This window comes from Anomalospiza imberbis, chromosome 8, assembly GCF_031753505.1.
Source record: "Anomalospiza imberbis isolate Cuckoo-Finch-1a 21T00152 chromosome 8, ASM3175350v1, whole genome shotgun sequence".
In the NCBI taxonomy this organism is placed as follows: Eukaryota; Metazoa; Chordata; class Aves; order Passeriformes; family Viduidae; genus Anomalospiza; species Anomalospiza imberbis.
The window spans coordinates 26,728,795-26,743,243 of record NC_089688.1 but is presented as its reverse complement, the minus strand read 5'-3'; the positions used below and the strand labels follow the sequence as shown (position 1 = coordinate 26,743,243).

Here is a 14,449-nt window from a genome sequence, read left to right as displayed (position 1 = left end):
TTAAAACTAATTATGCCAGAAAGGTGACAACAGCTCAGATCCCCTCTCCCCACCATGTCTTTCTTTACCTGGGCTTTATCTGCCGTGAATGATGTTATGCCATTTCTGGGACTGTTTCAGAATGATGTTATGCCATTTCTGGGACTGTTTCAGAATCTGCCACTTTGGGATATCTCTCCTGTGCATTAAATTGCATCTGGTTACACTCCAGAAATGCATCCTGCCAGGTCAAGGGTTTTTCTTCCCTGGGAATTAATTATGAAGTCTTCATCTCCAACATGTACGGCTACTTCTTATTTGCTGCCTACATGCTTTTCACTTTCCTGTTTTTAAATGGGTTGGAAATGCTAACAAAAGAGGTAATCTGCCTTTGTGGGTACTCCCATAATTAGCAACACGCACATCTGGATAGAGTTTCAATAGTCCACTGTTATTCAAACAATTTGTAATCACACAGACTGTGTAGTGAACCAGCAGACCGAAGCATATAGCTTTTCATTATTATGTGGTATACAGTACCCATAATACACAAATAAACTCAAAACCTGCAGCAGCAACAATGACACATTCTGTGTGGCCTTATTCACCAAACAGCTCTCTAAGAAGTCTTTATCGAAAAATGCAACACATCCACTAATTATTCGGGGTTGTAAGTGGGTAGGAAGTGTAGGAAAATCTTGCTGCATCTGTTCAACATTCTGAAAAGCCAAGTCCAACAGCATTTACAGGATTTAAAAAATAAAGTCTATAAAGAGCTCAGAGCTTAGTTATGTGGGTACACAGTACCACGTACCATGTAACAGTAGTCGATTTTACAGGATATGTAACAATACACACCAGCATAGCCAAAGGCAGGATCAAGCCCTTAAAATTTTATATTGTGATTTGTGCTCAAAGATTTGTTTCAGTGTGGATGCCATGACTCATATTCTCCATTCCCCCAGTGTTTCATCCCCTCCTTCCCCACAACCCAAGCTAACTTTTTATTAAAATGCTCTGGATGCAGATTCGCTTGTTTAAGCCTGGTATTTATGTATTTCATCCTGCAATCTGTACTCACAGGAGCTACTTACACAAGGACTGTGAGACTGGCCTGTCTGGAAGTGTTTACTGCAGGAAGAAAAGATGTCTATTCCTGCTCCTTGGCTGAAGGAGCCTTTTCCTTTTAATGACAGACTGCCCAGATTTCCTCAGCACAGGACTGACTAGGAAACATCTCCCCTTGTTGGCCCCTACACAGCTCTACAAGCATCCGATCTGAGCCCACACTGTATCACAGGACAGTGCTGAACCATTTCTAAGTGGTGCTTCAAAGGTTTCACGAGATATCTCTACTAGTTGTTGACTACAAGATTTTATATTAAAAATTTATTATCAGAAGAATATATGATTCACTTAATCAGTACTGGTTTATAGGGAAACAGCACAGGGCTATAGAAGATTCCAGTCTGAAATTTCTCTGAGTCAAGGTTTGTTAAAGGAGAGTACACATCAGTGAAATGTTTATTCAGAGAAAGCAACTGCCAAGTGGGTGAATACAACAATGATGGTTAGCCTGGCTGGAGTTCTGTGGCCCCTACTCATATTCTATCTGCATCAAGGACATAATTTTTAATCTTTATATTCTTTTGCTTGTCCATCTGTGTAATACAGAATGACACAACAGTAACTGCAGGGTTACCTTTCTTCCCCAAAAACCTGCTTTGTATCCTCTGCATCTTACCTGAACAAGTCTGAATTTGGAAGAGCTTGAGAATGTTTATTTCTCACAGAAGGAGTTTGGGTCCATGCTTGTTGTGGAGCCTCTTGGGGCTCTGGTGACAAGACCAAAATAGAGATAGCACAGAGCTTTCCATCATGGCCTGCTGCTCTGGGATAAGGGATATTTCAGAGCATGCTAAGAATAAGTATTTCTCCCTCTGCACTTCTCCAAATTCTACGAAATGCTTTTTGAATGATGTTAGGTACATCAAGGATTCTTAAACTGGGTTTTAGTAATTACTCACACTGATTTATCAAAACGTGTGTATTTACGCATTCCTTTTAAATAACAATTCTTCCATCACAAAAGCTGATTCACCAAAACCTGATGTCTGCACATGGCACACATTCTGGCAACACAAATCCACAGCTCCTAGTGTTACAGATCTAGGTGGCATTGACAATAGATGTTTTCCAGCCAATCCCACACTTTTTTTCAATCAAATACAAGCAAAGAATTTCTTCTCGTATGTGACAACACATTCTTATTTCTCAAAGGTATTGTACAGCTACATTAATGCATGAAAAATGTGTTGAGGTGATGAGTTGAAAAACACAATGAAGGTGCCAATCAAGACTTAGAATACTGACAAACACTGAAGAAATTCAAACCTCCATATGAAAGCTGAAGCTCAAGGCCCATGTGAAATAAAATAAAAATTATGTGACATAAGAGGGGTTATCTTTGATTAAAAAATTACACTTTTTCTCGTATGAAATCAGAGTTATTTCACTTTTCAAAAGTAAAGTTACAATAAGCAATAAAATCTCTTGCACAAACTGCAGAGTAAGTTAATTTTGAATATAACTAAAGAATATATCAGTGAAGTATTCCTTTCAGCTTCCCGGAGACTTGTATATTGCCAATTTATAATTAGTTGCAGATTTTCAATTACTTTCTAGCTAACAAAACAGTTTCATTTGCATTGTTTACTTGCCACTTAACTCAAATTGTACCCAAATTGGTTATTTTAAAATGTGACACAGATTTTCAGGGCCAAAGCAAATTCTATATATTTTAATGTAACAAGCATCTGTATTTCAGTCTTCAGTGATAAAAGTGTACAGGATTTGGCCAAAACTCAATCAACTCCATCACAATCTCAAAATGCCTCCTGTGCAATTTGTCAAAAGCAGATTTTTTGGCAACAACACATAAAACTACAGCAACATATAATGAAGAACATAATCTCGGAAAATACGCGAAGTTTGTTTTGTGTACTAATTGAAACTGGGAAACCACTGTAGGCATATTTAAATTTAACAGAAGATCAAAGAAATTAACCATCAAAATATCATTCTACTACTGTGCTTAGATATAGTCCACTGCACTGAGTCTCACTCCTGATAGCCCCACTCATCAGGAGCATAGTAAATTCAAGGTGCAGAGATTTGGGGGTAGAGTGACTGGTGTTGCTCAGTACCAGGCAGGCCTCAGCTAAGTCTGTTACATGATACTCTTTATCATAATGCACCCTGCTATGAGATTTAAGAACTGGCTGTCTGCAGCAATACCCTGTGCCAAGAGATTCCTGTTACCAAGGGAGAGAAGCGTTCTCCACTCCCTCTCCTGCCACGCAGACATTAAATGCAAGTGATTTTTTGACTTCCAGAATAGCAAGTGCAAGTGTCTGACCAGCCTTTGTTGTAGTCCTCATTCTGTTATTGATCATCTTTCTCCTTCCCATATAAAAGAGACACACGTTTTAATTTTTTTCTCATCCAGAATTTCCCACTCATCATCTCTAATTGTTCTGGAAATTTGTCCATCTCTGCTAGGTGGGGTGTAGGACACCCTGTTATTGGGGCCAGACAGTCTCTTGAAGATAAGGACACACCCAGCATGGAGCAGATTTTTCTTTTTCTGCACCTGGAGGTGTCCTCATGGACCTGAGTGGGACAGACTGATGTCACTTTCCTGATGAGTTATGACAGATTCAGGGCTCACAAGTTTGTTCTAAACGTATGCACATTTCTGTGACACATATTTTACCTTTTCTTATTCAAAATTTTATTATCTGAATGAGTCTAGGTTTGAAAAGCTGTTCTACATTTTCTCCTTCTCCCCCCCAGCCCTACCTGAGGCTAGAGCTGCCTTGGCCATGGAGAGCCTTGGTGCCAGCCCCAGCAGAGATCACAGCCCCACTGTGGCAAGGGCAGATATGCCAAGTTCAAAGGATGGACAAAACTTCCCTGAACATTTTAGACTGAAATTTGATTTTGTCCTTGGATTGGGGCTAATGTGTTTAATGAATTGTGCTGGTTTTGATTAGATGGTACAGAATGCAGGTCATGTTTTTTTCAGTGGAGAAGCATCTTTTGGGGGAAGTGTTATTGCTATTGTTCCCTCTAATTTCCTGATTCTTCTCCTTTTGAATGCAGCATGACAGCACTAGAGCAGTCTCTGTAACACAGTTACTTAATATTAACCTACAGTACTTCCTAGGGAATACTACTTTATAATATTCTATGCACAATAGCAATTTAATAAAATATATATGTTAAAAATAACGAAGTCTACCATTCCTAGCCCCACCCCTGAACAGCCATTATTGTCTCCTTGCAGCAGCAAGAAATGGGCATTTAATCTTACTTTCAACTTTCAGTCTTTAAATCAGTTTTAAATCCATGACAAGACTTTACATCCTACCCTATTGTTAGCATGATTCCTTAATTGCCTCCTTTAAAAGACTTTATCCAACCCTTTTGAAAGTTTAAATAAATTATATCCACTGGTTCTCCTTTATCCATTATTTGTTAACTATTTCAAAGAAATCTGAGAGGCTATAGAAATCGTGCTGATTTGCCCCCATCATATTATCCTCATCTAGGTCCTTTATAATATGATCTTTAATCATTCCCTCAACCATATTTCTTTACAGTGAGGTGCCTCCCAGGTTTATAATTTCAGGGATTGCCCGTAACACCTTTTAAAAGGAGGGCAACAATGTTGATCACCCTCTGATAAAGCTTTTTTTTTTTTTTTAAATAATGTGCTGTTGCCATTTGTCAGTTGCTCTGTTACCAGCTATGGTTGTCTCCATTTATGGCCTCTAGGCTTGATTACTGCATCTAGATATATTTAAAAACAAATTTGGCAAATCTGAAAAATCTGCAACTGGTACAGACACCACCAGCCCACCTTAGCAGCTGCAGTTGTGTGAGTACATCCAGGACATCCCCATGGAACATCCCCATGGAATATTCCCATGGGACACCCCAGGCCCTCTGCTTTCACCACTGGCTCTCTGCGGAGCTGAACGCAGGTAATGTCTCCATCCTGGCATTCAATGGACCCACACTTCCACTGAATGAGACAATCTCCTGTCACTGAACTACACCCTTCCCTGAGGAGCTGCTGTAGGATCAGTCAGCAACAAAGGTGAGCCTTGCAAAATTCAAAAGACAGCTATCTCAGAGGCTGGTGCAAGAGTAAAACTAACTTTTGCAAGAGACAAAAGTAACAGTGATACTGTATCACGTTCCCAAAAAACAGCCAATTTTTTTTCCTGTGGTTTAATTAATAATAAAAATAGGCATATCCAGACCTTTGTCAGAGGGTCAGTGGGGCAGCTAAATAAGGAAGTAAGATATGTATTTTCTTAAATTTTAAAATGCATAAGGCATGCAGATGCTATTTTGACATGAGAGTGAAACCTAAAAACCTAGAGAGCTATTCCTCTTGAGTTTCTTCCAAACTCGTATCATTGCCATACAGATCCAATTATCTATTACAAATTAATTCTTCTAGTCCTTCCAGCACATTTTTTATCCCTTTGTCTCTGTCAAAATGTTGCTGTCACTACTTGCAAAGAAAACCAATGGAGGAGGTATTTCCCCATTGCCTAGTGATGCAAACAAATAATCTAGCTTTTCTACACTCTCCTGCTCATCAAGCTGAACTGGGTTTGACAACTGGAATGTATTAATTAAACCCTTGCACATTTAAGGGGAAAAGAGTCACTCTGCCAAATAAAATGGGACAATAATGAGGACAGCATTGGAGCATCTCTACTGAAAGCTTGCCACATTTCTAGACATGTATTCATTCACCCACTCACCCTTTCCCCTCCCCCAGGATCTCCAGTTTGGTATGAAGTTCAGAAACAAGGATAACTGCAAGCAGCAGATGAGATAAGCAGACACAGTGAGTATTTTTTGATTTCCCTTATTAATGACATGAAGAATTGGCTCTTTTAAAAGAATTGTGTATTATTTCCTCACACTATTCTTATGAAGCAAAAGCGTAAGACTTAGAAGGGGTTCGTGCAGCACCGTGAAAACACGCAGTCTCAAGGCATTTACCATCACATATGGGATCTCAACAACCCTCTTCTGGGTTTTACAAACTACTTCCACTACTGCTTTGGTAGAAAGCAAGGGAAAGCACTGCTTGAAGGCCCAGTATCTACAACAAATGGACCTTGGGGCTAGCAGGAGGAGAGAGAATACCCCAAACTCCCTCTCCTTCTTCAGGACTATGGGTCAGGACAGTTTGCAGCTGCAGTCCAGGCAAGCCCAGCTGCAGATGGTCACCAGGGGAGATTTGTGCTGTTGTCTGGTGGCCATAAAGAAAAAAACCCTGTCACCACATCCTCTAAAAGCACTGCATGGTAGTGTTTTCCAAGGATAGCCTGGGAGGGAGAGCAAGGCACCAAACACTTGGAGACAACTAATTGCTTGAGAGAGAGTGTAAACTTAATAAGTAGGCCACACAGATCACATCTTTACCACCAACACGTTGAACCATTTACAAAAAAGTTTTGTAATTCTGCATAATTAAGTCTTTTAATAATGTAGATTTGAAGACTACAGACCCACTGCACTTAAGGTTGATGCTATTTTAATTACATGGAAAAGACATAATTTGGGAAGAAGCCTTGCAGTTTATTACATTTACTTCTGTCAAATAACTTATAATTGTGTGCCAAGGTGCCTGAGAAAAGTATTGTGGGTTTTTTGCTGTTTTTAAACATCTTATGCCACTCGAAAAGGATTACTTCCTTTGTAAGTTGCTGTTTCAACTGAAAGGTAGCAATTAATTAAGCCATTTACATAAAACTGTCTTGGATCAGCTACCTACAAAGATGAAGGCTGAAATTTACCTCCTAATTGAACAAATAAAGTTTTAAAAATAAATATACATTGGTAATTATCTGTAATAATACAAATTAGGAAATTTAGCTGATAAAATGAATATGTCAGAAATTAGGACTAAATTCTTATCACCCAAACTGAACAGGAACAGTCTATAAAAAAAATTCTTCTAATTTATCTTTCATTTATTGTCACTTTACACATCTTTGTATCATTTGATGTCTTCCCATATCACATGATGCAAATGAAGAGGAGGTGGCAAGTGTCTCTGTTTCAAGGGATGTGGATATTCTGATCAGGATTTTGGTGTGGGGTTTTTTTTTATTTTTATTTTTTATATGGACAGGACAGAAAGGAAAAACCTCCATTTTTCGCAAACTGTCATTATACACAGCAGGAGATAATAAATGACATAATTTAGCAAAATAACCTGGGGTACTTTGACACACACAATCAAAAGTAAACTGTTCATTTATCTAACTGTATACAATTGATATGAGTTCATAGTGTACTAATATATCAAGTGAAATAAAATAGGTGTGTCTTATTGCAATAGTTTTAACTTCAGAAACACAGAGCAAAATCATGGTCTCGCTAGCATTTAACTACAGTCTGTATTTTTCCTTCTATACTTAAAAGAGGAAATTGTACAAAAACATCTTATGCCAGTGGTGAGAGAGATCTAGACCAGAGATTTGCATTGCTGCAGCTACAGCAGCACAGACAGACGGACCCCGTGCAAAGTAATTTTTACATCCAACCTCTAGCACAGAAGGTGGTTTCTCATCCTCCACCTGTGTGGTGTTCAGCTGATTAATGGTCTCACTGTGACAGCTGTTACACATGCAAAACTTGCACTGAAGCGAGATGTGGGGGTTTTTTGTCTGCATAATGACTCAAGGACACAATTCTGAGTCATATCACATGTTCTGAGCCAGGTATCTTCCTTTCCTAATTACAGCATTCTTTGCTAATGGATGGGATACATTTTCTTCCAATATATCTCATCCAAATGTTCTTCCCACACATAAATCAAAATTCCAATACTAAAAACTTAATCTGGAGAGATTTCATATTAAAGCTTGCTCAGTCTGTCTCCAGGCAGCGATTGAGTACCTCGGAAGCAGCTGAGATTGTGCATTACACATGTTGTGCCTGCACTCACCAAACCAGATCTCTAAGATGTATGAAAATATTTATGTACACAACTTGGAGTACTCAGTGGGAGTATGCATCTGCATGACAATAAGCACAGTGTTAAGTGCTCACAAAACCAGAGCTCAAATCCGCAAGAGATTTCACTCTGCAAACATCCCAATCTCATTTTTTACTACTGACCAGTAATGGGACATTCAATCAGGATGTCCCATTACTGAGCTTCTACATCTGGAAACATCTGTGCAACTCTTCAGAGCAGAGGACAGCACTACTTCTAGGTTTATGCAGAGCCTCCAGACTGTGGGCTACCCTTTGCAAATCAAAACAAATAAATATCTGACAAATAATAGCTGGCAGATAATAATCTGGCAAATACAATGTCTGGTGTGTGATCCTTGACTACTGTACCTCATGACTTTATAGCACTTTGTAAAATTATTCTAACTGAATTACTGAACTAAACAAAACTGTCTTTTTATTTTAACTTTACAGCAAACTTGTTCCCTGTTCCACCACTTCCAGGTCCAGAGCTGAGGTGCTGAGCACCTGTGGTAATAATTCCTTCAGCTCCAGTCTACCACACGAGGTAACTGTGACAGGCATTTACTGAGGCATTTTAGGAACTGAATAGAGCATCTCTCACCCTGTTTATATACTTGCTTTAAGGAAGTATTTTGAAATAAGACATAACAATGGAGAGAACTGCATATCTAACATAATAAGCAAAAATTGAACACCTTTAGAGATATACTTTTGCACAAGTTTTCACACACGTGAACCACAGCATAAAGATGCAAGTGCACTGCAGAAAATACTGTTCATGATTGTGTGTTATGTAAAAGAACATGTCACTTCTTGACGTAATCTTTCTTGACGTCACTTTCTTGATGTCTTTCTTGACATGTCACTTCTTGACGTAAACTAGTCTGAAATCATTAGTCAAATAGGATGCAAAAATCTAAAACAATCCAAGAAAAAAACCCCAGGTTTCTGTTCTGTTTCTCTTTCAAACAGTGTTTCAAAGAATTCCTTTGCCTTTTATAATTTCTACAAAATTGGAAAAAAAGCATCACCCAGGTAAGTTTACTTATCCTTGATTTAATAAATATAATGTAGATTTCCTGCCTCAATGGCAGTGAGCTACCACCTGACAGTAAGCAACACTTCCATCTGAAGTCCAGCACGTAAGGTATGATAACACAATGAGAACCCTTTTGCATTGTGCATGGTCATTTCATGACAGTGGGAATAGAAGATAAATACTTCTCACCACATTTCAAATAACAGAACACACATACAATCCTCCCACTCTTCTCCATCCACCCTGTATCAGCCACTGGTGTTAAGATGATTAATAAAACTCAGTTTGGTCAATAATAATCTGCTTTTACCAGGAAGCTCATCTTTCCTCCTTTGCCTATGGCTCTTTTATTGTTCTCTACCTCTGGTTCCAGAAAATGGTACAGCTTTGCAAAATGCTTAGAGATGTTTCAGCTAAGGAAGATGCCACAGTGAATAAGCTTCTACATTGCTTCACTCTACATGTGTCAAAAGTGAAGCTTCTTCTGCCACTAATGACAAGTGTCTTCTAGGAGAGACAAGCCTAGCCTGAGGAGTTATTCAAAGGGTAAATGCTGTGTTTAAAAAGAAGGTCTACCCTTGGCAGAAAATCTGATATGTTCCCCTTTGCAGGAATAGAAAACTTCTAATATCAAGATTGATTTGAACCAGAGAAAATAACTCAACCACAGTTGGATTTTTTACAGCTGAGGTTTTAACTTTACACCAAAAAGTTCAATCCCTGCTGCACATGTGTAAGGCTGCATCTGCAGAGTGGTTCATTTCTCTGAGGTCCACCTAGAAACTGGCCATAGGTAAACAATTCAGTTTTAAGTAAATTTTTATTTTTGTAGCTCCTGGACCATTATCTAGATGTATCTGTTGAGTTACAGGAAGGAGATTGTCTTATGAAAGATCATTACCTCTGAATTGCTCATCCTTTTGCTGTTGATTTCTGTGATGCAACAACCTTTGGCAAATAAACTTGAAACTATGTCACACTTGTCTCCTTCTGAGGAGGTGATGCCAGTGAAAGTTTTCTGGTATCTGGAAGTTTTCTTTTGCACTCATGAACAGGTAGACAGGAGTTAAAAACTATTGCCTATTGCCTTTACATAAAAATGAGTTTGAGAAATCAGTTCTGGAAATTATAATTCAGTTTCTACTTCTACTTTGCCCCAGATGACTTAGACATTACCTCATTGACAAGGATCAGAAAGAAACCACTGTTTCAACTTGCCAAGCCTGTGGCTAGAAGTGACATTCTGAGTCTGATCTTAAGTAACAATCCCTAAGTAAAAGGCTATATAACTAATTACTAATCCCTTGAGCTGTCTGGGCTATAGATGGCACCATCATACACTATTTATTTGGATGAAATTCTGTGTCAAAATATTTCAGCAGGACTACAGTGACCTGGCAAGATACCATAGGGATGGATGACTTAGATATGCCACAGATCAGACAGATATTCTTAGCAAGTGTATGACTCTCAGAATGTTAAAACATATGAAGCTAGTTATCAAAAAGCAAAACATATCATAGATTTTCTTTCTGATTTTTTAAAGTTTAACAGCAGCATATAAAGAAACAATATTGCAGAATCTTAATTTTTCATCAGCTAGCTCTATTCCTAATTATTCCTATATTTTATCCTCTGCAGATGCTGAAGATAAAATAAAAACATAATTAAATGAAAAGCAAGGAGGAGATGTCCTGAACCTAAATGTGTCTAAGATAACCTAGTTTTTGGAATCTAAACAAACGCCTCTTTCAACATTTCTTCTGCAGCATGCCTCACTTCGAAACATCTTCATTTCCAGGTGAAAATCACAAAATTGAATCCCTGACACCAATGCAACTAAGACCTCAAGAGCTTTGCTTCCTTAAAATGTACAATCATTTCTCACTAGCTGACACTAGCTGTTGACCTGTGTGATTTGTTATCTTCAACATAAAGTACACAAAAAGCTTTAGAAATTCCACATACTGGACCATCTGGTTAGTGTTACCCCATTTATTCCACTCTTTTTCCATTAAAAGTTTGAACCAGAAGTATACTAAACACTAATAATAAGTAGAATGTTCAACAAATGCTAATGACTAACTATAACTTGTCACATTCTTCATTCTAAATACCTCATGGAAGAAATCCATTTGTTTTCAGAAATCTTCACCATTAGAGAATTTTCTCACTGGCCTGAGGAACTGATATTTGTTCCTTTTCACAATACTTGCCAGTTATGTGTGTGCAGGATGCAATCACGAGGAGTTGAACTGGTGCACATTTTATCTCTGCACATCTTACAGCTGTTTAAGTCCTGGGACAGGACTGTCTTCACTGCTTCACGGGCTAAACAGGAAAGGCTTGTGCTGGCTTTTGAGTCCATGGCAAACAATATTCTGTGCCCAGATGCACAGAATCTTTCTCTAAAGTTCAACATGGCAATGCATGTAAACTCATTTTTTTATCCTTCAAAGATTTTCCAAGCCCGCATCAGTTTGAAAACCAATTGTTTTCATATGATCAATCAGGAGGAGAAATGGGCACATACTCATCCTACCCTAGAAAAGGCAACAGCTTCATACTTGTGCTCTCCTGTGATCTGATAAATCCAAGGTCCTCTTTCCAATTCAGACTGAATGCTCACATTTAACACATGAGCTTAAGCTTCTGTCTACTGACCCTTCCAGGGAAGGTGCCTCTGTTTCTCCTGTTGTAATAATTCATTTCCAAATTACAGTTACACATTGAAGCAGGCATTTTGATCCTCCCCCAGAAGTCCCCCAGAAACAGCCACATGACCATTTGGATGGATGACAAAAGGGCAATGGATGCTAGGTCTGTATATATCTCTTTCGCTCTCCTTTTGACCAGAAACTCTTTGTCAAATGTAGTAAAAAAGTGAAAAATGGCAGTGTTGTAGACAGTTTTTACTGGGGGGAAATATGGATTTTTTTTTTTTTTGTCTAAAAATCTCTCCTTATTCTCACTGAAGTGTTACCACTCTCATCTGTACATGGGGATATATCAGAGATCATCCACAGTATTCAGGACTTTCCGAAAATGAGAATTGAATATTGGGCAGGTCATCTCTCAAATCCAGTGCTCTCGCTAGACCGAAAGCCAGAACAAATCCCAGCCACTGCTGTGGGGAAATGGATGTGTTCCAACTCAGTGTTTTATCCTAGCAGTTAGCAATTTCAGCTCAAGCTCTCAAGCTCCCCTCAAACTCTCCATTCCAGGCTGAAAAGAGTAACGGAGGCCCTTGTTGGGAAGTGAAGCTGCTTGGCACACCAGGCAACACCTGGAGTAGGAGAGCTATTGCCATATTGAGAGCCTGGTTACCCTCCATTGCACTGACAGGATTCCAGTGACTGAGCCAAAGATGGGCCTGGAGCTCTTGTGCAACCTCATCACATTGAATAAAACATGTTAGAGATTGACTCCCTTGCATTTATGTGCATTACAGAAATTTATATAACATGCACTCAGGGGAGAAATATATTCCAGGAGCACATCCGTGTCCAGCATGTCAGTGAACATTTTATAAACAATTTTCATATTTACAACAAAACCAAGAGTTAGATTCTTGAACCAACAGTAACCCCTTAATAAGTCTTTATGTGTAGCAAGAGCAAAGTAGGAACAGGATCATGCATGGCTAGGGAAACGGTTAAGGAAACTGAATCTTCTTTCACATCATTTCAGGTTCATCCTATCAAACTCCATTATAAATTAAAGAGCTACAATGAATTTTGTCATGGGTGGGGGTTTAGTTTGAAGCAACAATACTACATTTGATTCAAGAATAATCAACTGCGACCTATAATACCAGTGTGCCAGCTTTTTCAAATTAACTGACCATGGCTAGCAAACAGCTATTAACATAGTGACTGTGTGGGGATACAAAGATATGCAGTGTCTGTGCTGCTGAACCACAAAGTATTTTTAAAAGAAGAAAAAATTAAAGAGGATGACCTCCCCCTCTCCAACTGGCCACTAAGACAATGAACTTATTCAATCTTTACAGTCTTTTGTGCTTCTTTATAGGAATATTCTACCAATTTCCAAAATTATAGCTGGTAGCTGGCTTAATATGATTTTTGTGTTAAAATAGTGACGGTTTTCACAACAGGGCTAAGTGTTCTATTAAATCAGTGATTAGTGCACCCTTGTATATATGCCACATGTCAAAACCATCATACATCTTTGTAATTGATTATAAAATCCTCTAAGTATGTACAGTAATAAGGCCACCCTGATGTTAAAACATCCAGACACAGTTTACTACTCACTGCTAAATTCATCCATTCAGTGGGATTGACACCAACCTTTTCTATTTTCTCTCCCTAACAAACTGCAGATGTGTCTTCTGCACAGGAGACAAAAACAAAAGACTTGAAGGATGACCTTCAGCACAGCAATTTGGCCATAAGCTGGCAATGGCCACAGGAGCAGCAGCGCTGGCTGCCCTCTTCCCAAGAAAGATGGATGCACCAGTGACACGTCCCCAACACAGGACAGGACAGACTTATGCTCCTGCTGCACCAACAGGCCAGTCCAGATCATCTGTTCCAGCCTCTCCATCAACAACAGATGGTTCATATAAGAGTACAGTATAACTCAGCTGGGGTTTTTTTTCAGATTTTGAGGAATATGGTTGCCTAAGGACAGATATGTGCTTTGCTATAAGACTGCCTGGTAATAAACACCCTTTTAAAAAATACAGCAATATTTTTCAGAAGAAAGTAATGAAAACTGCACAACTGAGGACATAGCAAACCTGGTGTTTTAACAGACTGAGAAATCTGTTAGGCTGAATTTTAAATAAATATGATAAATCAATAAGCAATGACTCTTGTGCCATTCTTGTACTGATTTAAAAAAAGCCCCAAAACACAAATGAAGAGAGGCCAGTGACTTTTTTTTTTTCTCCCTAGCAGAAAGGTATACTTTTGTCCTATTTCCTTATAATAAAGAACAAGAAAATTCTTGGGTCTCAGGCAATATAAGTGTTCACCTCAAAGGTAGATGCCAGGCTTAGAAAATTTCTAGCAATAATTCCTGAATTTCAGAAAGCAACTGTGAGGAGCTGGTTATGATGGGGATGCATACAAAGCCATCCTTACAATGCACCTCTTCCTTCTTATTGAAAGAGCAGCTTTGGAAAAGCTTGAAGAATTTTGACCATTGTTACTCCTCTTTGCTATGGTTTCCCTTTTTCTGTTATATAAACATAATCTACTTGATTTTTCTTTCAAAGCATTCTCAGCCTAATCCCCTCCCAACCTATTCTCATTCATTTATTCCAGAGGGGAGAGCTCCCACCTCCAGTCAGCCCCTGACAGTAGGCTCCATCACCCATTTGTT

The 14,449-nt window shown here is 38.7% G+C and overlaps 1 protein-coding gene and 1 long non-coding RNA gene across 5 annotated transcripts in view; one reads left to right on the top strand and one right to left on the bottom strand.

Annotated features, from left to right (window-relative positions):
* Positions 1–14,449, bottom strand: part of VTI1A (vesicle transport through interaction with t-SNAREs 1A) — a 259,766-nt gene that overhangs the window by 44,629 nt on the left and 200,688 nt on the right. The gene's annotated exons all lie outside the window — the stretch shown is intronic.
* On the top strand, positions 3,256–8,868 carry LOC137478309 (uncharacterized). Its single transcript, XR_011001503.1, has 3 exons — positions 3,256–3,355; positions 5,840–5,908; positions 8,539–8,868. It is a non-coding gene; the product is annotated as an uncharacterized lncRNA (long non-coding RNA).